Raw genomic sequence first — 26,647 nt, 5'->3', positions numbered from 1 at the left:
GCAAGCACAAAATAAAAGTGAAAGCAGAAAAACTGTGATGCCTATTTATGAAATAATAAAATATGACTCTGATTAGGTACCAATTCTGGATATACCAGGCAAAGAATTCAAAGAAGCTAGAAGTATGTTCAAAAAATTAAAGAGAGTTATTTAAAACTTAAAGGAAAACAGAGTTCAATGAAGGAACAGATAGGGAATCTCATCAGAGAAACAGAAATCATAACAAAGAATGAAACAGAAACTTTTGATCTGTGGGGGATGGGTTAAATAAATGATGAGTATTAAATGAGGGCACCTGTGATGAGCACCGGGTGTCGTATAGGAGTGGTGAATCACTAAATTCTACACCTAAAACTAATTATTACCCTATATGTTTACTAACTGGAATTTAAATAAAAACTTGAAAAGGAAAAAAAAATTCTGGATCTGAAAAGTACAACCAAAATGTAAAATTTACTATATGGGATTAACATCAATTTTAAGATGAAAGAAAAAGAAATACAGAAATGTGAAAATAAAATTTGAAGAATAGAGAGAAAAAATACTGAATAAAAATGAATAAAAGCTCAAAGACTTGTGGGGTAACACCAGATGATTCAATGTACATGTCACAAGAGTCCCAGTAGTAGTAGTGAAAGAAAAAAATATTTCAAAAAATAAGGGTTGTACTGTTCCCAAATTTAGTACGAAGAAGAAAAAAAAAAGAAAAACAGAAATATCAACTTACAGACCCAAGAAGTTTTACAAATATCAAGTAGGATAAACACAAAGAAAATCATACTCCTATACTTTATAGTCAACTTCTGAAAGCTACAGATAAAGAGAAATCTCTGGAATGGCATTACATAGATGTTAACAATGATTCAATAATGGATTTTATAACACAAACAGTGGAGGACAGAAGACAACAGCATGGCACAAAGTACAGGAGAAAAAAGCTCACCTAAAAATTAATCTATATCCAGTGACACTACTTTTCAAAATTGATACTTTTTAAAGTTTTTATTTAAATTCCAGTTAGTTAACATACAGTGTAATATCAGCTTCAGGTGTACATCACAGGGATTCAATACTTTCCATACAACACCCAGTGCTCATCACAGCAGGTGCACTCCTTAATCCCCATCATCTATTTTATTGACCACTCCCCACATACCTCTTCTCTGGTAACCATCAGTTTGTTCTCCATAATTAAGACTCTGTTTCGGGGTGCCTGGGTAGCTCAGTCGGTTAAGCGTCCGACTTCTGCGGTTCGTGAGTTTGAGCCCCGCGTCAGGCTCTGTGCTGACAGCTCAGAGCCTGGAGCCTGCTTCGGATTCTGTGTCTCCCTCTGTCTCTGCCCCTTCCCTGCTCATGTTCTATCTCTGTCTCAAAAATAAATAAAACATTTAAAAAAAATTTAAAAAAATTTTTGGTTTGCCTCTCTCTCAAGACTCTCTTTTTTTCCTCTATGCTTGTTTGTTTCATAAATTCCACAAATTTAATATGGAATGTGTCTTTCTCTCACTGACTTACTTCACTTTTGCATAATACTCTCTAGCTCCATCTATGTCACTATAAATGGCAAAATTTCATTTTTTATTGCTGAATAATATTCCATTGTATATATATACCACTTCTTTATTCACCAATTGATGGACACTTGGACTGTTTCCATAATTTGGCTATTATAAATAATGCTGCTATAAGCATCAGGGTGCATGTATCCCTTTTAATTTGTATTTTTGTATTCTTTGGGTAAATACCTAGTGATATGACTCTGGATCATAGGATAGTTCTATTTTTAATGTTTTGAGGAACCTCCATACTGTTTTCCACAGTGGCTACACCACTTTGCATTCCTACCTACAGTGCAATAGGGATACCTTTTCTCCACATCCTTGCCAACATCTGTTGTTTCTTCTGTTGTTTTTAGCCATTCTGACAAGTGTGAGGCGATATCTCATTATAGTTTTGATCTGTACATCCATGATGATGAGTGATGTTGGGCATCTTTTCAAGTGTCTGTTGGCCACATGTGTGTCTTCATTGGAAAAATGTCTATTCATGTCCTCTGCCCATTTTTAATAGGATTACTCATTTTTTGGGTGTTGAGCTATATACACTCCTTATTTTGGATACTGACCACTTATCAAAAATGTCATTTGCAAATATATTCTCTCATTCCATAGGCTGCCTTTTAGTTTTGTTGACTTTTCCTTTGCTGTGCAGAACCTTTTAATTTGATGAAGTCCCAATAGCTTATTTTTGCTTTTGTTCCCCTTGCCTCAGGAAACATCTAGAAAGAAATTGCTACCGCTGACGTGAAAGATATTACTGCCTGTGTTCTCCTCTAGGATTTTTATGGTTTCAGTTCTCACATTTAGGTCTTTAATCCATTTTGAATTTATTTTTATGTATGGTGTAAGAATATGGTTCATTTTCATCTTTTTGCATGTTGCTGTCCAGTTTTCACAACACCTTTTGTTGAAGTCACTGTCTTTTCCTCACTGGATATTCTTTCCTGCTTTGTCAAAGATCAACTGGCCATATAGTTGTGGGTTCATTTCTGGGTTTTCTATTCTCTTCTATTGATTTATGTGTCTATTTCTGTGCCAGTACCACAGATGACTGCGGTGATCTGATCACTACAGGTTTATAATATAAACCTGTAAGGTAAAGCCCAGAATTGTGATGCCTCCAGCTTTGCTTTGCTTTTTTCAAGGCTGCATTGGCTATTTGGGGTCTTTTGTGGTTTTATACAAGTTTTAGGATTGTTGTTGTAGCTCTGTGAAAAAATGCTGTTGGTATTTTGATAATGACGGAATTAAATGTGTAGATTGCTTTGGGTAGTACAGACATTTTAACAATATTTAATCTTCCAATCCATGAGCATGGGAATATCTTTCCATTTTCTTGTTGTCTTCAATTTCTGTCATCAGTGTTTTACAGTTTTCAGAGCACAGGTCTTTCACCTCTTTGACTGGGCTTATTCTTAGGTATCTTATTGTTTTTGGTGCAATTTTAAATGGAGTTAATTCCTTGATTTCTCTTTCTGCTGCTTCATTATTGGTGTATAGACATGCAACAAATTGTTGCACATTGATTTTGTATCCTGGGACTTTACTCGATTCATGTTTCAGTTCTAGGAGCTTTTTGGTGGGGTCTTTCAGGTTTTGTATATATAATATCATGCCACCTGCAAATAGTGAAAGTTTTACTTCTTCCTTATTGAAATGGATACCTTTTATTTATTTTTGTTGTCTGGCTGCTGTGGCTAAAACTTCCAGTACTATGTTAAATGAAAGTAACGATAGTGGACATCCACGTCTTTTTCCTGACTGGAAAGGAAAAGTTCTCTTTTTTTTCCCCACTGAGGATGATACTAGCTGTGGGTTTTTCATACACAGCCTTTATTATGTTGAGGTATGTTCCCTCTAAACCTACTTGTTGATAAGAGACTGTTAAAAACTGAGAACAAACTGAGGGTTGATGGGGGGTGGGAGGGAGGGGGGGGTGGGTGATGGGTATTGAGGAGGGCACCTTTTGGGATGACACCAACACCTTTGGGTGTTGTATGGAAACCAATTTGACAATAAACTTCATATATTGAAAAAAAAATAAACCTACTTGTTGAGGGTTTTTATCATGAATGGATGTTGTACTTTGTCAAAGGACGTTGAAATACAATCTCTTTAAAAAAAATCAGTTGTTAGTTGCGGATACACACTAAAGGAGATGTTAAAGGAAGTCTGGAGGATTGAAGAGAAATGATACCAAATACTAACTCAGTTATATAGCAAGACATATAAACTGTACATATATGTATAATATATATATATATATATATGTCTGTGTATGTATATATACATATGTATATGTGCCTGCATACTTATTTATGTGTACACACACACACACACACACACACACACATTTCTTCCTTTCTTTCAAAACATTTTGCTGATAAAAGAAGCCAAACACAAAAGGTACACATGGCATGATCCCATTTAGATGACATTTTACAAGAAACACAGGTAACCTTTGATGACAGAAAACAGATCACTACTTGTCTGAGTTTGGGACCAAAGGCAGAAATTGACTGAAAGGCACCAGGGACTTTTTGGGGTGATGTAAATTTTCTATATTTTGATTGTGGGGATGAGCACCCAAGTGTATTCATATCAAAACTCATCAAACTGTACACTTAACATGGATGCATTTTACTCTATATAAATTATACTTTGTTAAATTTAACACATAAGCAAAAAACTAATGAATTTCACAAAATGTAGAGAATTTCCATTTAATGAAGAATACCATAAGCAAAGTTAAAAGATTCAAGACGAGGTAGGAATGTTTGCGATGTTGCAATTAACGAAGTATTAATATGAGCGTACACAATGAACACCTGAAAATCAACATGGAAGAAAGGAAACCACAAAGGAAAGGTGGGCAAAGGTAGCATTTAAGAAAAAGAGGTTCATATTCACTACAAAAGTAACAAAAGTTAAAATTAGCAGTTTTCAAAATGACAAAAATCAGAAATTGGACAGTACCAAATATTAGAGTATAAGGGTTTAAGCTGCCAGGTGTTGCTGCTAGGCTTATAAACTGATTCGGCCATTCCACAGAGCAATCAGTAAGTACTTAGTGAAATTATACGCGCATGGGACCTGCAAAATCCTCATCAGGTAATACTAAGTGTCAATCATAGAAGATAAAATAAGTAAAATGTGGCATATGCATGAGACAGAACTCAAGGCAACAGTGAGAATAAAATTAGACACACAGTAGAATTAATAAATCAAAATAAAAAAGTGTTGAGTAGCAAAACTATTAAACAGATGATTCAAAATGATTTACATAAACTAAAAACACATGAACACACACATACTCGGAGTAACACCATATAATTTGCAAATATATATTTAACTCCAAGTCTAATATGAGTATGAGTACAGAGGAATGCCAGTGGAGATAGCGAATCAAGAAAGGCAATTATAAAAACACAAGAGAGGTCTTACACAGATAGACATCAGAGAAGTATCATTAATTCTCCACACATAAAGGAAAAACATATTTATGTATGTTCACTCTTCTCAATACTTTTGTAATGGTATGTCCATATTCTTTTATCTGAGCTATTCTCCTTTCTCAAATGATAGCCTAAACTCTGAAGACAACAGCAGTGTTCTAAGCATGTGCGTCAGATTACTGTCTTCCTGCATATAAAAATGCATACAGCATTCCATGAGGAGTAACAAAGGATCATTTTTTTTTTTACTACTTTTTCTCCCTTTAAAGAGAATACAAATATTTTTCATGGTGTGTGTCATATCGCCAAGACTAATCTTGTTTTAAATTGAAAAATGTACGGGGCGCCTGGATGGCTCAGTCAGTTAAGCATCAGACTTCAGCTCAGGTCACGATCTCGTGGTCCGCGAGTTTGAGCCCCACGTCTGGCTCTGTGTAGACAACTCGGAGCCTGGAGCCTGCTTTGGATTCTGTGTCTCCCTCTCTCTCTCTGTCCCTCCCCTGCTCACACTCTGTTTCTCTCTCTCTCTCTCTCTCTCTCTCTTTCAAAAATAAACATTAAAAAAATTATTTTAATGAATAAATTGAAAAATGTATCAAGAACCATGATTCAGTTTAGTTGAACATTATAAAGTAATAGGCTCTCATTTCACAACCATCATTTGGTGATTGTAAAGTATATCTTATGTTGTCTATGAATAATCTACTTAAAAATCCATACAAGATCTATTTTCTACCTGAGCTGCAGCCACTTTATTCTTTTGCAAAAAATTCTGAGACCTTTATTTCCATATGCAAAACTTTCAGGTAAAATTCAATCAGTAATAGTTTTATGAAAGAATGTCACCATGAAGCTCTTTTTTGTAGTTAAGGACATAGAATAACTATAATAGCAATGTGTTATAAATGATACTCCATCCTTTAGAAGAGGAAGAAATTACAAAACAAGGAGACCAGAGAAGCTTTGTGGATGAAATAATATTAGAGCCAGACCTGAAGTTAGAGAAAATTCAGATATTCTAAGATGGAGAAGCAAGATGTTCCAAATAAAGAGAACAAAAGGAGGTGAGAAAACAAAGAGTATTTTACTTCACACAATCTATTATACCATACAGGGAAGACATATGAAATAAGACAGCAAAATTAAGTTAAAAGGCAGATCAAAGATAAAAAATTTGAACTTCATTACATGCAATTTGGGTAAAAGGTAATGGTGTATCAGAAACAAGTTAGGAGTATTAATCAGTTGCAAGCAAAGAGCCTGGAGAAGAAATGGCATGATATGACATGACATGACATGGGGAACTTGGTTAGAAAGTTAAAATAATTGTCCTATCAAGAGATAATGAGAGCCTGAAATAGAAAAGATGCTATGAAAACGGAGAGAAGAGGAACAATTTATGTACAGAAAATTTTCTAGAAATGGGAAGCAATTGGGTGAGATAAATAATCAAATGACTAATTTTTTTTTTTAGTCTCAGCGTCTTGTAGTATACTTTATTCATTGCTAGGATGAAGGAAGAGGAGGAAGATCAGGTATGAAATTATATATTATATATATCAGATATTTATATATCTATAACTACATATCTGTATATCTATATCTATATCTGTCCCTGATTCTGGTTAATATTCGGTCTTTAATCTAGGAAGAGCTCCCGAAATACTTACAAGGTCCCAAGTGATCTGAGTGATCTAATACAAAGCTCCTAAATCCCCTGGAATTTCCAGGTGATGGAAACCTCCATAAAAATCCCAAAAATACAGGGTTCAGAGACCTTCCAGGTTGGTCAACACAAAAGGGCTCGGAGGATGGCACAGCCCAACTTCACAGAGACAACACTCCTGGCACTTGGAACCCTTCCAGAGCTCACGCTACGCATCTCTTTATCTGGCCCTTCATTTATATTCTTTAAAATATGCTTCATAATAATAAATTGTCAGTAATAAGTAAACTGTTTTCCTGGGTTCTATCAGCCACTCTAGCAAATTATCAAACACAAGGATATCTGGGAACCTCTGATTTGTAGCCAAGTTGGACAGAAGTTGTGAGTAACCTGGGAACCTGTTATTGGCAATGGGCTTCTGAAGTTGCGGGACGGAGGCATCTTCTGGGACTAAGCTCTTAACCTGTGGGGTCTGCGCTAACTTTAGTAAGTGTTGAAATTAAACTGAATTGCAGGACCCAACGGTGATGTTGGAGAATTGGTTAGTGTGGGGAAAAACTTTACACATTTGTTGGGCAAAGCAGTAGTAGACAAGAAATGTTAGAGTTTTTTCCTTTCCAGACATCATGTTTAGCAGAATATAAGAAAATATATTCTAGACATAATGAGTTCGAAGTTCCAAGATACCTTTAAAGGGAAATGTTCAAAGGGCAATTGTATTAGTCAAGGCAATTATAGCTGTTGTACCATAAAAAACTCAACATTTAAGTGGCTTAACATGATAAATGTTTATTTCTTGACCATGTAAAGCCTAGTAAGAGTGTAGAAGAGGGGAGGGAATCTGCTCTACAGAAATTTAGGAGGTTTGGCTGAAAATTTTCTACCATTCTTAACATATGGCTTCCACTTTCCTGTGAGCAGTGGTAGGCAAATTCTTAAAGTAGAAAGCATAATAGCAGACAACAATACAAAAGAGTAAATATAGGAGCAGTAGAATCAAACTGGAAGCTCCTAAAAATCATGTATTTTTTTAACTTCATTTATGAAATAAAGACTCAGAAGTAAGACCCAGAAACTCAGTGTCACTAAACCTAGTGGAAGGTTTTTAAGAAAGAAGAGGCAATAAAACGTATCAAATCACGAATCAGGCAAGGAAGATGAACACAGGGAAAAACTGATGGGAATGAATGACTTAGACTATTATGTCACTTTATAATCATGTGGACTTAACAGTTCTGAGAGAAGAAACGAAATGAAAAGGGATGAAAGAGTCAGTGAATGATGAGAAGCATCAGTCCGTGTAGATAATTCATTTTTTTTTTATTTTATTTGAGTATAGTCATTAGTTTCAGGTGTACAACACAGTGATTCACCTTCTCTATACATTACACTATGCTCAGCACAAGTGCAGCTGCCATCTCTTACCATACATTGTTATTACTATATCACTGACAATATTTCATATGCTACACCTTTTATTCCCGTGATTTATTCATTCTACAGCTGGAAGCCTGTATCTCCCAATCCCCTTCACCCATTTGCCCATCCTGCGTCCTCTCCCCTTTGGCAACTATCAGTCTGTTCTCTGTATTTACAGGTCTGATTCTCCTTTTTGTTTGTTTATTCATTTTGTTTCTTTAGCTTCCACATGAGTGAAATCATATGGTATTTATCATTCTCAGTATGACTTATTTCACTTAGCATCATACCCAATAGGTCTACCCACGTTGTCACAAAGGGCACAATAACATCCTTTTTTATGGTTGTGTAATATTACAGTGTGTATACATACTTATAGATAACAACAACATAAGAAAAAAGGAGTGTGCAACAAGAATGCTGAATGATTTAATTTAAAAAAAATTTGACTGACAAAATCCTGGAGGAATAAAATCAAAATACAAGTAATCTGAGAAAAATAATGGCAGCTAATATCACAAACAATATGCCAGTGTCCAAATTCTTTGAAAAAAATCCCTCAAAAGAAAAATTGGCCAAGTATATAAACTGCTAACTTATAAAAATAGAAATACAAGCGGTTCTTAAACATGAAAAATTTCTTAACCATAATAAAACGAATAAAATTCATAAGTATACTGAAAAAAATTCTTCCCTAATAGATTGGTAAAGACTCAAAAATTTAATAAATCACTGTGTTAACGAGAATGGTATAAGGAAACGGGTGTTCTCACATATTGCTGGTGGCAATGTGTGTGACAGTGTAACTTAAATAGATGAAATGTGGAAACATCTATCAAAATTATAAACATACATATTTTTACCTTAAGTATACTTGCACACAGACACAACTGTACACAGAAGGTTACTTGTTGCAACATTGTTTATAATAGCAAAGTTAGCATATCAAATGTTCCTCTAGTTTAGTTTGTAAACATCCTATGATGAAAATAGGCTACTTTCCAAATAAGTAAATACCCAGTAACTGGTCTGAGATACACAGACACATCACACACACATTCACTCACACTAAGAAAGCAGACCTCTGGAAAGTGGAAGAACAGTTTGATACCTGCACTTTGGGATAGTAAGCATGGCTAGTGCTGTTAGTGATTGAGAAGAAGTAAAAAAAAAAAGGCTTTCACTGAAGAAGCTGACTGCCCAGGACATGGCTTCTTAAAATTCAGCTACTAAACCAGTACATTTATATCTAGGGCATAAACTTTATCAAATCTTTGAAAATGTGTGAGGTGTGAAAACCAAATATTTTGACTCTAAAGCACGAAAACGGCACAATTAAAATGAATTAATTAAGTAAATGTCTATATACTTTTTCATGTCAATTAGACAATAATTTAACTCACTTCACATTTAGGTACAACAATATTTAGTTGAGATACAAGTTCATTTTAACATGTTGACTTCACTTCAGGCCCGGGTTTCCAAAAGAAAGAGGACCTAAAGATCTTCACAATGATCTGGGACTTAGTTTAAGAAATGAAAAGGTCTTAGTTCAAGAAATGCAGATACTTTAAAAATAATAATAAGGTGGAAACAATCCAAGTGTCCATCAGCAGTGAATAAACAAAATGCAATACATACATACAATGGAGTATTATTCGGTCACAAGAACATGGATGACCCTCAAAGACAGCATGCCAAGTGAAACAGGCGAGACACAAAAGAACAAATATTATAAGACTTTACTTACATGAAATATTTAGAATAGGCAAATTCGTAGAGACGCAAAGTAGATTAGAGATTACCAGGGTCTTAGTGGAGGGGAAAATGGGCAGTTAGTGCTTAAGGTATACAGAGTTTCTCTTTTGAGTGATGAAAAAGGTTTGAAAAATAGTGGTGATGATTGCATAACACTGTGAATGTAATTAATGCCACCAAATCGTACACTTAAATATGGGATGTTTTAATATACATGCATATATACACACATATTTAATATACATACACATATTTATGTATATTAAACACACATACATGTATATTTATATGCATATATTAAATACATATAAGTATGTATGTGTATATACATAAAACCACAATAAAAAATGTTTTAAAAAGAGTATACAGAAAGTGTTTTATAACTACTGACTGCCATTTTAAAGAATTAATTTGTATTTACCTAACTCACTTCTCTACTTGATTGTAAAACATCTTAAAATGCTTCTTCTGTCAGTCTTACACATTTCAATTCTGAGAGAGTCCAATTAAGTTTTTGTTCTATTTCCTCCAGTTTTAGAACAGTTTTAACTAACAAAAATAACAGAAAATACATTTGGCTTGATACTAAAATAGATTTAATATTGCTGTAAATATTAACATATGTTAATTGCGCAGCACATGTTAATTTCACCAACATACTAACTTTACGAGTCTGTTATAGAAATGAAGTTATATAAAACATACGAGATTGTATAGGTGTATACCTCTAGCAGAGAATAAGTACTTAGTACTGCGTAGCAATATATAGAGAACATAAACTATAGATAGAACTCTGTTTAGATCTACATTAATTTTAAAAAGTAGTATGCAGAATCAAGATAAAGCTTTAAATACTTTATTTTAGACTATGTCAACTTCCTAAACCCTCTTTTACATTTTTTTTTAAGAGAGAGGGAGTGAGCAGGGAAGGGAGAAGAAGGGGGAGGGAGGGAGGAATGGAGAGGCGGGGTAGAGAGAGAGAGAGAGAGAGAATGAATTCTAAGCAGGCTCTCCATTCAGCATGGAACCCAATGCAGGGGTCGATCCCATGATCCAGGGATCATGACCTGAGTCAAAATCAAGAGTCAGATGCTCGACTGACTGAGCCACCCAAGCGCCCTTCTTTTGTATTCTTTGTCCAGACTAATGGCTACTATAAGTGTTAATGTCTTCATTACAAACTCAACTACTGAAAATACTTTTAACAACTAAGATTTGAAACAGTCTTTTTTTTCAATAAAATCATAATTGGAACCTTCAGATAGCTAGAATATCGTGTATTCCATTAGTAACATAGCAAATCACACCCACAAAAGCTGATATTACAAAGTTCCATTACAAACAAATGCTTATACTTCCTTCATCTTTATCCCTCTATACTACAGAATGAGAAATATGCTTCACAGAAGTTTCCAAATGCAAAGAAAGATCTGGCTATCACTGTATCAGAGGGAGAAGGTAAGGACAATATTAGTTAAAGACAATTTTCAACAACAACAGAGCCACAAAAAACATTCAGCTGGACTTTTATCAAAGATACAATTAAATTAGAATGCTGTTATCTAGGCATTCTGTCTAACCAAGTTTTTCTATATGCAATTTAGGTATAGAAAATATCCACACAATATTTTCCAAACATTCTATTTCCTAAGAGATTACCTTTTCAGTAATGCCCACTAAGGGTTATTTAGTTACCATTCTTTATTGATACTTGAACGCAGCTGTGAGTTTAGTATTAGTAGTCAACCTTAATTAGTTAGAAAAAAATATGAAATTTTATAAATTGTTCCTGGCTTCCAATTAATAGTGTATTAATCTTCTCAGGCTGCTATAACAAAATGCCACTGACTGGGTGGCATAAACAATGGAAATTTATTTCTCACAGCTCTAGAGACTGGAAGTCCAAGATCAAACCGCTTGCAAATTTGGCTCCTGGTAAGAGCCCTCTCCCTGGCTTGCAGTGTGTCCTAACTCCTTGTGTCCTCACATAGAGTTCTGGTCTCTTCCTCTCCTTATACTAATTATACTTACAATTCTTCTACTTCTTAAATGTTTATTTATCTTGAGAGACAGAGAGAGAGAGAGAGAGAGAGCGAGAGCAAACAGGGGAGGGGCAGAGAGAGAGGGAAAGAGAACCCCAAGCAGGCTCCGCACTGTCAGCTCAGAAACTGATGTGAGGCTAGATCTCAGAAACCATGAGATCATGACTTCAGCCTGAAATCAAGAGTCTGACGCTTAACCAAATGGGCCACCCAGGTGCACCAATAATTCTTATACTTCTGATGCTAATCCCATTATGAAGGTTCCTTCCACTCTCATGGCCTCATCTAAACTTTACCTCCCCAAACCTCCATCTTCTAATACCTTCACATTAGAAGTTGGGGTTGCAACAACTGAATTTGGGGGAAAACAGTCCATAGCACATACTTTGCAATTGTATCTAATTTGAAGTCAACACAGAACCTTAAACATATTTCTGAAGTATCATCTCATTACAAAAAGTGTCACTCTGCATCATTTTCTTGAATATTTTAGAATGTCCACATAAACTAGTGTGCATCAGACTCACGTAGGGGAGCATGTGTAACATAAAAATAAGATCCAGCCCAAACATGCAAGTGTAAGATATAAATTAATGAAACAATTACCCTTTTTTATAGATGAAAACTGTTAGCAGGAAAAAAAACAAAAACAAAAAAACAATCTCTTCCTGTATTGATAATCTAAGGAGGATACTGGAAAGCTAAAACAAAAAAACTCCTTAAATCCAACTCCTTTGCAAATTCATAAGTAATTCTTGATTATTATAGTCCCCTGATCTCTTGTGGAAATGTAATGCAATCTTCCATTCATATTCATTAAATATTAATGGCCCACTATAATCATACATTTGTTTATAAAAATCAGGAGTACATAATTTTGGAACAGGATTCATCATCAGGATGAGATGAGGCTCTTAGAAAAGTAATGACAAATATCCATGAAGGGATTTTTGTAACATTTCTGCTTTACGTGTTCTTATACTATCTCATGTTGTTTGTTGCCACAATTCAGAAACACCAAAGAGCAAGGTAGGATTTAAAAAAGGACAATAAAAATAATGAACTATAAAACAGATTTACAAATGAATAAAGAAAAAATCAGAACTCTTACACTTCAAAAGACTGAGGCTGAAAACCTGAAATAACTGTAAACAAAGAAGACATGGACAAGGTGAGCATGAGTATTTACTGAATCCTAGATGCCTAGAACATAAATTTAGGAAACAATATATTCTTTGAAAATATACTACTGTTTCTGAGATGAAGCAAGCAGCATCCCCACCATAAGCAAAATAGTTTCAAGAAACATTCAGGTGAATTTATATGTTCTAGATAAGCATCAAATTTTGAAGGAGAATCAAAAGGTGTTTAGGTTCATCCCTATTCTATAGCACTTGAAATCATGCCAAATACTTATGTGGCCTCAGAGGCAACACTTTCAAAGTAAAAACAACAACAAAAAAACATCATGAATAAATTACTTCTATGTCTTACACTGAAAATAATTTAGAACATCTGTAATATTTTAGGTGATCTATTTCATATATCAGATATATAAAATGCATACAGATAGATATAGACATAGACATGGATATGGATATGGATATGGGTATATATCTATTTCAGAAAACCACTGTCAAATTTCATTAGCTGAGGTAGTTATTATTCCTTATTAGATGAAGAGTACAGATGGAGCATGGTCACAGAAGCCAAAATACTTGTTATCTATGTTAGTTGTTCTTTGTTTTTTCAGAAAGACTGGACTTGTGTCACTGAAAAGTATTTAATTCTCTATCAGACCCTGTGGTCATGCATCAAAGCACAATGTGGTCCATTAATCCTGGGTAGAGTAAAATTATGGAGTATTTTGTGATGGCACAAACATGTCTAGATGCCTTACTGGTATTTATAGCTTCTCTCAAGTGTGTGGGAGACTGGAGAGGGTCAGTCCTTATTATTTAAACCTGGATCATTGGCAGCATTCCTCTCATTCATCTTCTGGGAAAATCCTGTGTGTCACAGTTAGAAGAAATGATAATGTACTCAAATATCTTTCTGTAGCTTATCCTAAGACATGAGAATTCTAAATGGCATTTGGATTTGGCTCAATCCCAGACATTTTATTCCACATTGATTTTCCCTTTCCTGCAGCTTTTTTTCATTTCAAAATCTGCACCAAAAAAAAAAAAAAAAAAAAAACAACCCTCAAGATCAAACCCTGAAATCAATGCCAATGTCCCTGGACTTTCTTTTTTGACTCAGGTTCTTGAGCACTTCTTTTTCAAAACATCTACTGATTATAATTTTTATGCTTTATTTTAAGACCATTTTCTCATTTTAACTCCTTTGAATCTCTGTGATTTTATAAATAGTGCCCTTATTATGGTCTGCTTCTGGCTTTCCTCACAGAATTTGCCGAGAGTCCCAGAGTAGAACAGACTATTTTTGTGTTCTCTTGAGGAGGCCTGTTCCCTGGCCCTCCCTTATTGTGAGTTTGTTCCAGGCTGTCGGCTGTCTGATGTTTTGATGTCTCTCTCCATTAACTAACTCTTGCCTTTGAGCTTCAGTTTCTTGTTTACTGCCTTCCTTGTTACAGCTCTTGGCTTACTGCTTCAGTCTGTGTGTCAATAGAATCCTTGGCAGCTTCCTGTGTCATTTCTTGCCTCTCCTTCTCCACAGATTGCTTTTCACCAATTTGATTTTCCAAAGATAGCCTGTCAACAGTTCAAAGTGTGGATTCTGTCTGTGGTCTCTTAGACTGTGTTCATTTTAATTATTAGTATGAGGCAGCAAGGCTGACACATAAAAGTAAGTGACCACCTATACTGTGTCACTGAAAAGGCACAAGGATTAAGTCCTGTCCAGGGTGCCTAAAATCCCAGATGACAGATTCATTTCTCCAATTTCCAAAACTTTAATATTCTCAGGAGAACTTTAGCAAATTTCAAATACTCTTTTCTGTCTACCCTTAGGATTTTCTATATAAACTACTATGGCGCTTACCATATTATATATTCTATCTTATACTGTATTATATATTGTAACTAATTTTGCTTCTGTGCCCCCAATAAGACCGTAAGCCATCTGCATAGGAATAGTATTCCAATCCTCAGTATTTTGGGTAGCACATGGTGACAGGTCTAACTACACAATTGTGGAGCTGATAAACATGAAATATAGGTGGAAAGGTGAGAAAATTCCAATGTATTTACTTTTTTTTTTTTCTTTTCGTAAACTTTATACTCAACGTGAAGCTCGAACTCACAACCAGCATATGAAGAGTCACATGCTCTACTGACTGAGCCAGCCAGGTGTCCCTAAAGGCTCTATGCATTTATTTTAACTGCAGTGCTAATAAGTACCAGTTAGAGAACTGAGTCAGTGGCTACAACAGAAAATCTAAATAACAATGGCTGACACAGCATGGTGGATTTTTCTCATGCAATGAGAATTCTATAGGAAGCACATTACTGGTATAGTTTTGGAAGTTCAAGGATGCCATGTCTAAAAATATCAATAATACTCCTGGTCTTAAGGTTACAAGGTGGCTGCTCCACTTCCTGTCATCATGTGTATCTTCCGTGAATGAGAAAGAAAGAATGGGCCAGAAGGGGGACAAAGCAACATCTGTATCAAGAAAGCAAAACCTTTCCAGATTATATCATCAGATATTTGGTTATATTTCACTAGACAGAATTACAGGAGATTGTTCCTCAAAACACCAAAAAGGATGAGAAGAGGGGGGGCTTGTATTTTTTTTTTCTTCTTTTTTGCCTTTGTTTGCCTGCAATACTGGAACTCCGTAAGTAAGAGAGAGAGGAGAAAAAATATTGAGTAAGTCACAGGAAACCTCTGTCAGAGGGGTATTGATGAGTATATCGGTGCCAGGAGAGAGTCAATGTAAATACAAGAGAGAGCACATGAAATCAACTGATGGCTGCTTCTCCATCCTGTCCAGTAATGGAGGACAGGAGTCAAGCATTTTGATTTAGAAGCTTTAAAGCCCTACTGAGGCATAAGTTTCAAGGGAGTCCTAACATAATGTCTTTCTATTTTTCATTCAGCTCTTCATGGGCTTCATAAATAAAGTTTTCCTGGGGTGCCTGGGTGGCTCAGTTGGTTAAGCGTCCGACTTCAGCTCAGGTCATGATCTCACAGTCTGTGAGTTTGAGCCCCGCATCAGGCTCTGCGCTGACAGCTCAGAGCCTGGAGCCTGCTTCAGATTCTGTGTCTCCCTCTCTCTCTGCCCCTTCCCCGCTCATGCTCTGTCTCTCTCTGTCTCAAAAATAAATAAAAACATTAAACAATAAATAAATAAATAAATAAATAAATAAATAAATAAATAAAGTTTTCCTGAGCACCTTCTATTTATCTGGCACTGTGATACATTGAGTAAAATTATGTAATAATTGTCTTCAAGCTGCCAACTTTATTTAATTAAACTTTATTTAATGAACTTTTCAGTATCAGTAGTGAGCACAGGGTCATGCAGTGGTCCACTGAAGAGGCACTTAACTCAAAATGGATCTGTGCTTGTGGAGTAGGAGTTTAGTCAGAGAAGAACTGCTACAGAAGGAGAAAGTGAAGCTCGCCAATTGACATGCAGGAGGGACTGCTGGCATAGAGTATTAGTGCATAAAGGCCCAGGAAGGCAAGACAAGTAAAAAGTATCCTGGGATTTGCAATTATTTTTTTAGTGGTGCAAAGCACAGAATTCAAAGGGTGAGGACAATGGTAGTGAGAGAAATTAGAAGAGAGGTATGCAAGAAATGAGGGATGTTTTTACACAATGAGACACTAAACCATTTTAAGCTGATACTAGTTTCATGCTTTAGGAAAGTTATCCTGATTCTACTGAAGACAGTTTACTGGAAACAGATAATACTGGAAAGAGGGAATTCAGTTAAAGGACTATTCTAATTGTTCAAGTGAAAAATATGAAAGCCCATCTCAAAACAATGCCAGAGGAATTGGGAAAAAAAAAGGATACTGATTCTAAAGACATTAAACAAGTCAAAGTCAAAAACACATTCACCAAATGCTGTGTGTGCATGTGTTCATGGCAAGGGGTGGAGGGCAGGCAGGAAAAACAAGTATAGCGGTAGGGCAGAAATGAGGGTAGAAAAATAAGACAACTTCCATTTCTTCACTCATTCACTAATTCAATAATGATCACTGAGCCAATTTTCCTAAAGATAGCATATGTTTGGGCTAAGACATAATAATAATATAAACACCTGTTCATATTAATGTCTATACATCTGACACAAGCACAACTTGAGACCACCTCACCAAGAAAACAGTCATTCAGCCACTGAGAAACCTGACAATGTGCTCTTGAATCATGGATAAACAGCCTACTTTCTAAAGTAAATCTCAAAGGCTAAGGGAATAATATAAAACACCAGATATTATTAAACAAAACACAGTCTTGATCAATACCATGTTTCCATATTGAGTTACTCAGGAGCCTTCAAAACAACTTATTACGGAAATGAGACTCTTATGCTTTGGCTTTCTCTCTCACTCTAACCTCCTTTTTTTTTTTTTCCTTCCCCTCCCCTATGGGTTTCTGTTAAGTTTCTCAGGATCCACATAAGAGTGAAAACATATGGTATCTGTCTTTCTCTGTATGGCTTATTTCACTAAGAGACTCTTAAAAACTGAGAACAAACTGAGGGTTGATGGGGGGTGGGAGGGAGGGGAGGGTAGGTGATGGGTATTGAAGAGGGCATCTTTTGGGATGAGCACTGAGTGTTGTATGGAAACTAATTTGACAATAAATTTCATATATTAAAAAATAATAAAAAAATAAAGTTAAAAAAAAGGAAATAAGAAACTTATTAAACTGGCCTCTGTAGCAATTAAAAATAAAATCTGTTATCTAAAATATCAGGTAAAAACTATTAAACCATAAGGAAAATGATGCAGGCTTCACAAAGCCAATCCATACCTAAATAGAATAGCAAGGCACATAGGAATAGATTACAGTTCCAGGTCCAGAGAAAACCAACACAAGTGGTGCGTTGGAAGCATGCAACAGTTTCTAAAATTAGCATTCCATTATCCTGCCTTTATATTATGCATTAAAGGTGCCTTAAGGTTCACTAACCCAATAGGCCTTGTCACTGCTGTTACCAGCTCAACCATGCTAATAACAGGGAATCTCTTAATGCATTCTCTGGTTTGAAAAAAAAAATGTATAGAAGAATGAATAATGCCCAAAGTAATTCTGGCTTCCAGACAAGAAGAGCATCCATATTAAAGAATCCATCTCTTGTTTTTCAAAAGATTTCTCTCCTCTGCGTTTATGCCTTGGGAGACTATTTGACCTTAAGGACAATGAAATCAACAAATTAGCAGAAATGAGTGTGATTAAAACAAATGCATAGCATAGTGGTTGTAAGCTCACTTTTAAGTCAAAAAGATCTGAATTAGAATTTCCTAGCCTCTCTAAGTTTCATTAATAATATAGACATAATAGCAACTAGTTCACAGGATTACTGTGAGAAATAAATGCTTACGAGGCACCCAGTCCCGTATCTGGCATAAATAAGTCTTAAATAGATATCAACATAAAAGATGGATTAACGGCATCTTGGGAAGTAGTGATTTGCATTTCTCTTTTACAGGAGATGAGACTGAGGCTCTGAGAGGGTCAGTGACTTGTCCAAGGTCACGATGCTAGTAAATATCAGAACAAGGATTCAAGTACAGATCAACTGTGGTATACAGCAGATTGCTCTGATTTTTTTTATTCTACATTTTAGAAGATATCCTTTCAAAAAGCCAGGACTTAACATAAATACGGTGCTGAGGTTATGGCTTCAGAATTAAATCAAAGAGGGAAAAGGAACATACAGGATAAGATAAGAGCAAAAGCAGTCTACTGCAAAAAGCTCGTACTACAGCCCTGGACATGATCAAGTTTAGAACACAGAACCTGTGAGAAATGGTTAAAACAATCAAGATAATTTAGTCTGGAGAAGAGACAATAGGAGAAAATATAACTGCAACTATCAAATTTACAGAAATGTAATTTAAAAGATTATACACACTTTCAGTTTGCAAGGATGGTTTAACTATTCCCAAAAGACTAAAAATTAAATGTAACAAAAAAAATGAGTTTTTTGTGGTCAATTTTGAGTAAGAGTTTGTGCTGGTGGGAGTGATTTCAAGGGATAGATGAGAGCTCTATATATGATTCATGGATGAAATACTATGTTTATATTTGCAAGTTCTGTAGCTATTGGGGAGCTGTTGGATTTTAAGGGAATATTAAAACCTAGATTATCTTTCACATGATTTACATTTCAAAAACAAAATATATGTCTGAATTTTCATGTTTAAGTATTAAAATACCCATGAGTTTACCAAAAAGAAACTGCTCATAGCAATTTTCCACTTAACAAAGTTATTACCAGCAAAGAATTTGATTAGTATGTAAAAATTTATCTCACTATATAATTTCACACTTACTAAATGATATATTACTTGTCATTATTTTGAGATGAAGAAGTTTAGGGACTAGATATTTCCAAATTCTACTTTCAAACTGACCACTGACTCCAGATATAACCATAAATTAGGGCAAGAAAAAAATCAAATGCATATTTCTAGACAGTTACACACCATACTGACCAAATCAACCTAGCTAGTATAAAAAAAGGACCAGCACCATCTAATAGCGAACAGAGTTTTAAAAAATAATGTATAAATTTCTCATGAATCTATAATTACATAACCACACCAGGGGGCGCTCTTAACACTGAAATGACGGAAGACATATTTTAAAACACATGGTGGTCTCAGTTGGCCAAAATGAGATTTTTTTCTAGGCATGTAGTACTTGCAACAAGTGCTTATCTCTTGAAAATGTTTTCTGGCAACACACACATTTTTTTTTTTACATCCAAAATGTTTGTGTTGTTAAGACTATCAAGTTAGTCTACCAAGAAAAACATTTTCTGCTGATACGAAACATCTTATTTTGGAAACATTTGTCTAGTTAGACTGGCATCTGTCTCTTATTCTTTCTGTGGTTATGCAGGTTCTCAATAGTCAACAAACTGCTTAAGAGTTCATAAAACTTTAAAAATGGTTTCACTGCCCACTTTATTTTTTACAAAATCCCCATCTAGTTTCCCCCTTCCCACCACAAAAAAAGAGGTCATCTAAAATTGACATACAGCGAAATTCTAATCTGGGCAGCATGGGACTTTTCCATATTTTCTCATTACCTGGTAAGAACGTTGAAGCCCAGACACTCTTCTCAGGAAGTTCAAGATTCAGACTCCTAAAAATACAATTAGAAAATCAGTGTGAGGCTTCAAGAAAATAGTAAAAGGCAAAAAGTAAGTTTGGGCTATTTTACCCAGAGAAAATCACCATTTACTACTCTATCAATAGTAAACATTTTTATACAAATGACATCTGATTAAATAAGCTTTAAGACACAACTTAAAGTTGAATCACAAAGTTTGTGAAAGAAAGAGGACATAGCTACCGGTCTTCCAATGTAGTAGAGAGAGTTGTAAACTTTTCTCAACCCATGTAGTTGAGATCACCCCCTTTTTTTACCAGCTGCCTCCCTGACTCATCATCTACCTGTGCCTAAACTGGAAGAGTTCTGGCCAAGGCTAACAGAGTATGAATGAAGAGAAGGTTGTTACCACAAATGCTGAGTTCAAGGAAACATGAATGGACCTATCTACTGTTTGCACCCTACATGAAATTCATCAGAATTCTAATATTTCAAATCCTATTGACAATACCAAATTTTTCATTCTAGAAAAAAAGTAAGGATTTAAAGTAAAAATATACCTGGAGACAAAAGATAAATTTATTTACTACTTTGGATCAAAGTATATGTGAATGATGGGAAGTCCTACCTACCCAGAAGTAGATTTTAATATAATTTTTGAGTATATGGAGGGGATGGAAGAAAAAAAACAACATAGGACTGGGGAGTCTGGGTGACTCACTAGGTTAAGCACCTGACTTCAGCCCAGGTCATAATTTCACAAGTTCATGGGTTTGAGCCCCACACTGGGCTCTCTGCTGTCAGTACAGAGCCCACTTTGTATCCTCTGTCCACCCTCTCTCTGCCTGCCCCCTCTGGAAAACAAACAAACATTAGAAAAATTAAAAAAAAAAAAAAGGAACACAGGACGAAAAGAGATCAGGCTATGAAGGAAAGAACCCTCCAGAAAGAAGTACGTTTGGAGTCGGGTGACCACTTTTACCTACGTTACTCCCTCTTGATCTTTGGAGTGAAAGAAACAATTACTGTTGACCAAGACAAAGGAAGCCTTGTTTGGTAAGAGGGAACATATGACACGAACCAATCTGGCATATGGTAAAGCCACATGATTTTCCATCAACAGCAAAGTTAAAAAGCAGTGGTATTTGGGGTTCCATGTGGTCCATCCTGTTAGAAGCGGGCCCTTAGTTACTAGAAAATGAAGGGTTTATTCCCCACTAAACTGGAATGGTTGCCAGAGAGCCACCAAGTGACCTATAGTTTAAATAAGGTTCTAGTGCCACCTGAAGATAAGGATAATAGCCAAAAAATGACAAATTTGTAAAATAGTTTGATGAAACGGCTGGTGGGTATGAGAGAATGGAAACAGTTAAGGATGTCACAGAGCTTTTTTTATCTAAGCAAATGAAAGGATAGAGCTGCCATTTAGTGGGACCGGGAAACAATAAGAAAAGCAGTTACTAGAGGAAATAATTATTTTGACTTTGGATATGTAAATTTTTATATGTCTGTCAGACAGACTCATGAGGAGCAATATAAGGTAAGCAGTTAACCAAATCAGTGTAGAGTTTAGAGGAGACCAAGCTCTCAACTATAAACCAGGGTGTTTTTTTTTCACTCACTGACAATATCTAAAGCCATGATATATAAAAGGAAGTGTGTACAGACAGAGGAAAGAAAGGACAGAGACAGAGACTAGCCAGGAACGTGGTAGACTCAAGTGGCTCCATCATCCGTGCCTCTTGGTGGTCATGCCCTTGTATGATTTTCATTCCTTAGAATGTGGACAGGACCTCTAACTTGTTTCTAACTCGATGTATGTGACAGGGTGTATATGAATTATACTGTGTGATTACATTGTCACATTATGTAAGATTATAGCAGATTTTCCCTCTGCTAGCTTACTTTTATGAAGCAAACAGCCATGCTGAGGAACCACTTGGCAAAGAAACGAGTGTGGCCTATAAAAACTGAGGGAAGCCTCTAGCTGGCATCTCGTAAGGTCTCCAGCCTCCAGCCAACAAGAAAATGAAGCCCTCACTGTCGCAGTCTCAAGGAAGTAAATTCTGCCAACAATTTGTAAACTTGGAAATAAATCCTTCTCTAGTCAAGCATTCAGATGCTACCTCAAGCACCAGATGACACTTTGACTGTAGTCTTGCAGAAGACCTAAGTTAGGGTGTGCTCAGACTTCTCACCCAAAGAAACAGAGATAATGTGTGTGGTTTTAAACCACTAATTTTGTGGTGATTTCTTATACACCAAGAGCAAAGTAATGCAAGCCCTGAGTTACTACAACATTTAGAGGTGAGGAGATATGAAAGAGCCAGGGAAAAAAGGCCAAATAAAAGAGGCCAGTGAGGTAGGAGGAAAACCAACAGAAAAGCGTTTCTTCAAGAGGCTTATCCCCAGCTTCCTCAGAGAAATCTGAGACAAAGAGCAATGGGACAGGTGAGTCTGCTGTCCTATTGGAGGCTCACAGGTAATCGCCATTGAAAGGGACACAAGAAGCCAGGTGCTACTTGGCTCTAGCCTCTTTCTGAGGAGAAAATGGTAAAACGCACTACCAAATAAATGAAATGAAATTCAGTCTTAACAGGCTCCCCAGAAGACCCAATTAGTGCCAGGGTTGTGCTACTCTGCTGCTTGTAAGACTTTGAAAGTTGGTATTTCAAAACTGGCTAACACTTAATACCAATCAATGTCAGCTCATTTTAATTACTAAGTAGCTCACATAACCTATTTTTAAACTTTGCATTGTTATTAGACATGCTTAGATTGGCTTGTAATTTATTTTTTCAATCAATACAACCAAATCTAATGAGCATGTATTATGTGCAAGGCCCTGAATTAACAGCTATAGTCAGTGAAATGAGATGCCCTCCTGCTTTTGTACACGTATGGTTTGCACACTCCTACTAAGTATAGAGCACTGGCACACAGTGTGTAAGTTGCATGCACATTCCTACTATGTATAGAGCACTGACACATAGTGTAATTTGTATGCACACCCCTACTATGGATAGAGCACTGGCACACACTATAATTCACAGGCACACTCCTACTACGTACAGAGCAGTGGCACACAATCAAAGGCTATGATGTGCCCTAATATGATTAGTATTCAGCTTTTATCTATATTTATCTATAGTTAGCATTCCATTTTCTATAATGCTTTGAAAGCAATTTCTCCTCTATTTATTAATTCAGTGAAGATGTATTGAGCACTTACTAAAGTACACAAAGGGGCAAACTGGATTAACAAGTATTCACAATTCCTTCTGTAAGAAAGGTACTATCCAAAATGTGTTTCATTTATGTCCTCAATATTCTTTACTTGTGTATATGTGTATCTATCTACATTTACTCTGCCTAGCTTATAGTATATTTGTCTATATACACCTTGCCTATCCATATATACACTAAATAGTATGTGTGTGTATATGCTATACATTTATAGTTTATTTGCCTATATACACCCTGCCTAACCTAGCAATACAACTCTGTCCCTTGCAACCATCCACTTTTCCCCAGGTTTTGTTCTATCATCAAGCCCCAAAGTTTAAATCATTATGGTCCAGTCTGTTCAATTTAGCAGTCTTTGTTATTCTCAATAATATACTTGGCACTCTGAGGCAAGGGGAAATGTAAGACTAGATCATGTCATGAAGGAGTTTTCAACTTGTTTTTTTAATGACAGCTTTCCTATTCTCCTTTTTTTCTGCCTATCCTCACTTGAAATGTAAGCTTCTCCTTAGGAGAGATTCCTATTAACTTTTTACTAATAGACCTTTGAGCACATAGTATGTGATCAATAAGCATTACTTAGCTGATTAGCTATTTTCCAAAATGATTGAGGTGGCCTGCGTGAAAACAGAAATATATACTTAGACAAAACATGTAAATACACTGTTGGATAAACATATACAAACTATAGCTAAATAAAAAGGGGCCGCAAAATGTTTAAACCATACTTTTCGCTCAATAATTTGTTTAATAATTTGGACACAATAGCTATTTTAAAAAATATTCATGTATAACTATATTTAAAAATTAAATCTAGGTCTCTGCTTTCCCACAGCTATTACAAACAGAGAAATACAGATTTTTGTAACCTTATTTCCAACAAAAGAAAGTATTTCATTTCATTAAAAAACAAACAAACAAAATATTTTTCCTGGGTGGTAAATTCTAAGTATTTATTACAAGGATCATTAAGGAAAAAATCAGAGCACATGTCTCCCTTAATGGTCTTAAGCAAGATGGAAAAATTGACTTGAAATTGTTAAAATTAAAGTGTTGCACTGAACAAGATATACGGCTCCATCCAGAATTTATACTGTGATTCTACTATCACTCTTTGTGTTACTGATGCATATATCAGTCGATAATTATTTTTTAGGACAATTTGGTAAGCATTTTGAAGACCAGAAAAAGTCTGCTAAATGAACATAAGTTTCTTGTACTTTCCAAAATACACAATGTATCCACACTGTATTGATAACTCACATGAAAAACATACCTCAATATTAATATCTATTTCCCACCTCCCAAAGGGTAAGGCTTTACTTCATTTTCATGTACAGTACCATATGAAGTTATGTGAACACAATTTTGGCCTGTAAAGCACTGAAAAATGTAAATCGATTACTAACACTATAAAGAAGTATAGTTATTTACCAGTGTTATACAAGTGAGAACAAATTGTTACTCTAGAAAGGCCTAATACATAGCCTGCCAATACTATAGCAAGCTGCTGAAGCTATTATCCCTGATGAATAAGGGATAATGTGTATCACGTGTCCATGCACCTACAGAATCAAAACTCACCAGAGCTAGGATAGGCATCTAATCCAAGGGCAGTGAATCCATTAGGTTGGCTTGTGATATTAGATGAGGGCTTGTCCAACTAGAAAAAAATTACTGGTGGCAAGCTATTTCTTTCTCTTTGAATCTGAACTAAGTAATGCCGAGAAAATTAAGGAGTGATAGAATTGAAGGTGATAAAGGACACAAGTTATTTGGGGATATATGTGCAGAGGACTATAATAGAGTTGCCATCAGAAGTGTTTTGGCCCATGATAGGATCCAAGATGGTAAGTGGTCTCTGAAGAGTACTGACTTTGCAGTTCAATACAAATCAAACTGTATTCAAATAAGAAAATTTTATCTTTTTCCCCAGCTTTACTGAGATATAATTAACATATAACACTGTGTAAGTTAAAGGTATATAAGTTGGTGATTTGATAGACATACGTACTGTGAAATTGTTACCAAGATAAGGCCAGTTAACACAACCATCACTTCACATAGTTAATAACATTTTGTGTGTGTGGAGAAATTTGGGGTGGGGAGAACACTTGAGATCTACTCTCCCAGCAATTTTCAAGCAAACAATACAGTATTGTTAACTACAGTCACCATGCTATGTTTTAGATCTGTCGAACTTACTCATCCTACACCTGGAAGTGTGTACCCCTTGACCACCATCACCCACCCCTCTCCCCCCATCCAACACCGGCAACAACCACCCACTCTATGTTTCTGTAAGTTCAGGTTTATTTTAGAATCCATATTTAAGTGAGATCATAGGGTATTTGTCTTTCTGTCTGACTTACTCAATTTAGCATATTGCCCTCAAGGTCCATCCATGTTGCTGAAATGGCAGGATTGCTTTCCTTTTTATGGGTAAATAGTATTTTATTTATTATACCATATATATTATACCACGTACTATATGTTATACCATATATATATTTTACCATATGGTATACCATATTATACCATATACTATATATATTATACCATACCATATACCATTATACCATATACCATATGTTATACCATTATACCATATACCATATGGTATACCATACACACACACCATATTTTCACTATCCATTTATCTATCAACAGACACTTAAACTTGTTTCCGTATCTTGGCTTTCGTAAATAATGCTTCAACAAACATGGGAGTAAAGATATCTCTTCCTATGGAAATGACTACATTCCTTCAGAGTATATACCTAGAAGTGGGACTGCTGAATCACAAGGTAGTTCTATTTTTAATTTTTTGAGTAACCTCAATACTATTTTCCACAGTGGTTACACCGACTTACATTCCCACCAACAGTGCACAAGGGTTCCCTTTTCTCCACACCCTCTTATGATACTCACTTTTATTGTGAAGAGAGGCTTTCAGGAACCTAATCCTGTATTTATCTTAGGAACAATGGTTTGGTATTCTCTAGCTCAGTGTTTGTGGTGACTTCATAGATCATAACTATTGTAAGTAACAAGAATAGACTGTATTTTTTTTTTAGTATAGTTGCCACACAATGTTACATTAATTCAGGTACACAACATAGTGATTCAACAACCTATACCTTCTGCTATGCTCACCACAAGTGGAGCTACCATCTGTCACCATACCACAGTATTACAACACCACCGACTGTATTCTCTATGCTGTGCCTTTTATTCCT

The 26,647-nt window shown here is 35.6% G+C and overlaps 1 protein-coding gene across 5 annotated transcripts in view; it reads right to left on the bottom strand.

Moving 5' to 3' along the window:
* Window positions 1-26,647, bottom strand: part of LOC102970291 (cytochrome c oxidase subunit 7B2, mitochondrial) — a 158,264-nt gene that overhangs the window by 79,384 nt on the left and 52,233 nt on the right. For all 5 annotated transcript variants that reach the window (XM_042984598.1, XM_007075915.2, XM_042984601.1 and 2 more), the window contains one exon: window positions 20,140-20,195. The gene's annotated coding sequence lies outside the window, so the exon portion shown is untranslated. The remainder of the gene's footprint in view (window positions 1-20,139; window positions 20,196-26,647) is intronic.

Source organism: Panthera tigris, chromosome B1, assembly GCF_018350195.1.
Source record: "Panthera tigris isolate Pti1 chromosome B1, P.tigris_Pti1_mat1.1, whole genome shotgun sequence".
Taxonomy (NCBI): domain Eukaryota; kingdom Metazoa; phylum Chordata; class Mammalia; order Carnivora; family Felidae; genus Panthera; species Panthera tigris.
This window is presented reverse-complemented; position numbering and strand designations above follow the sequence as displayed.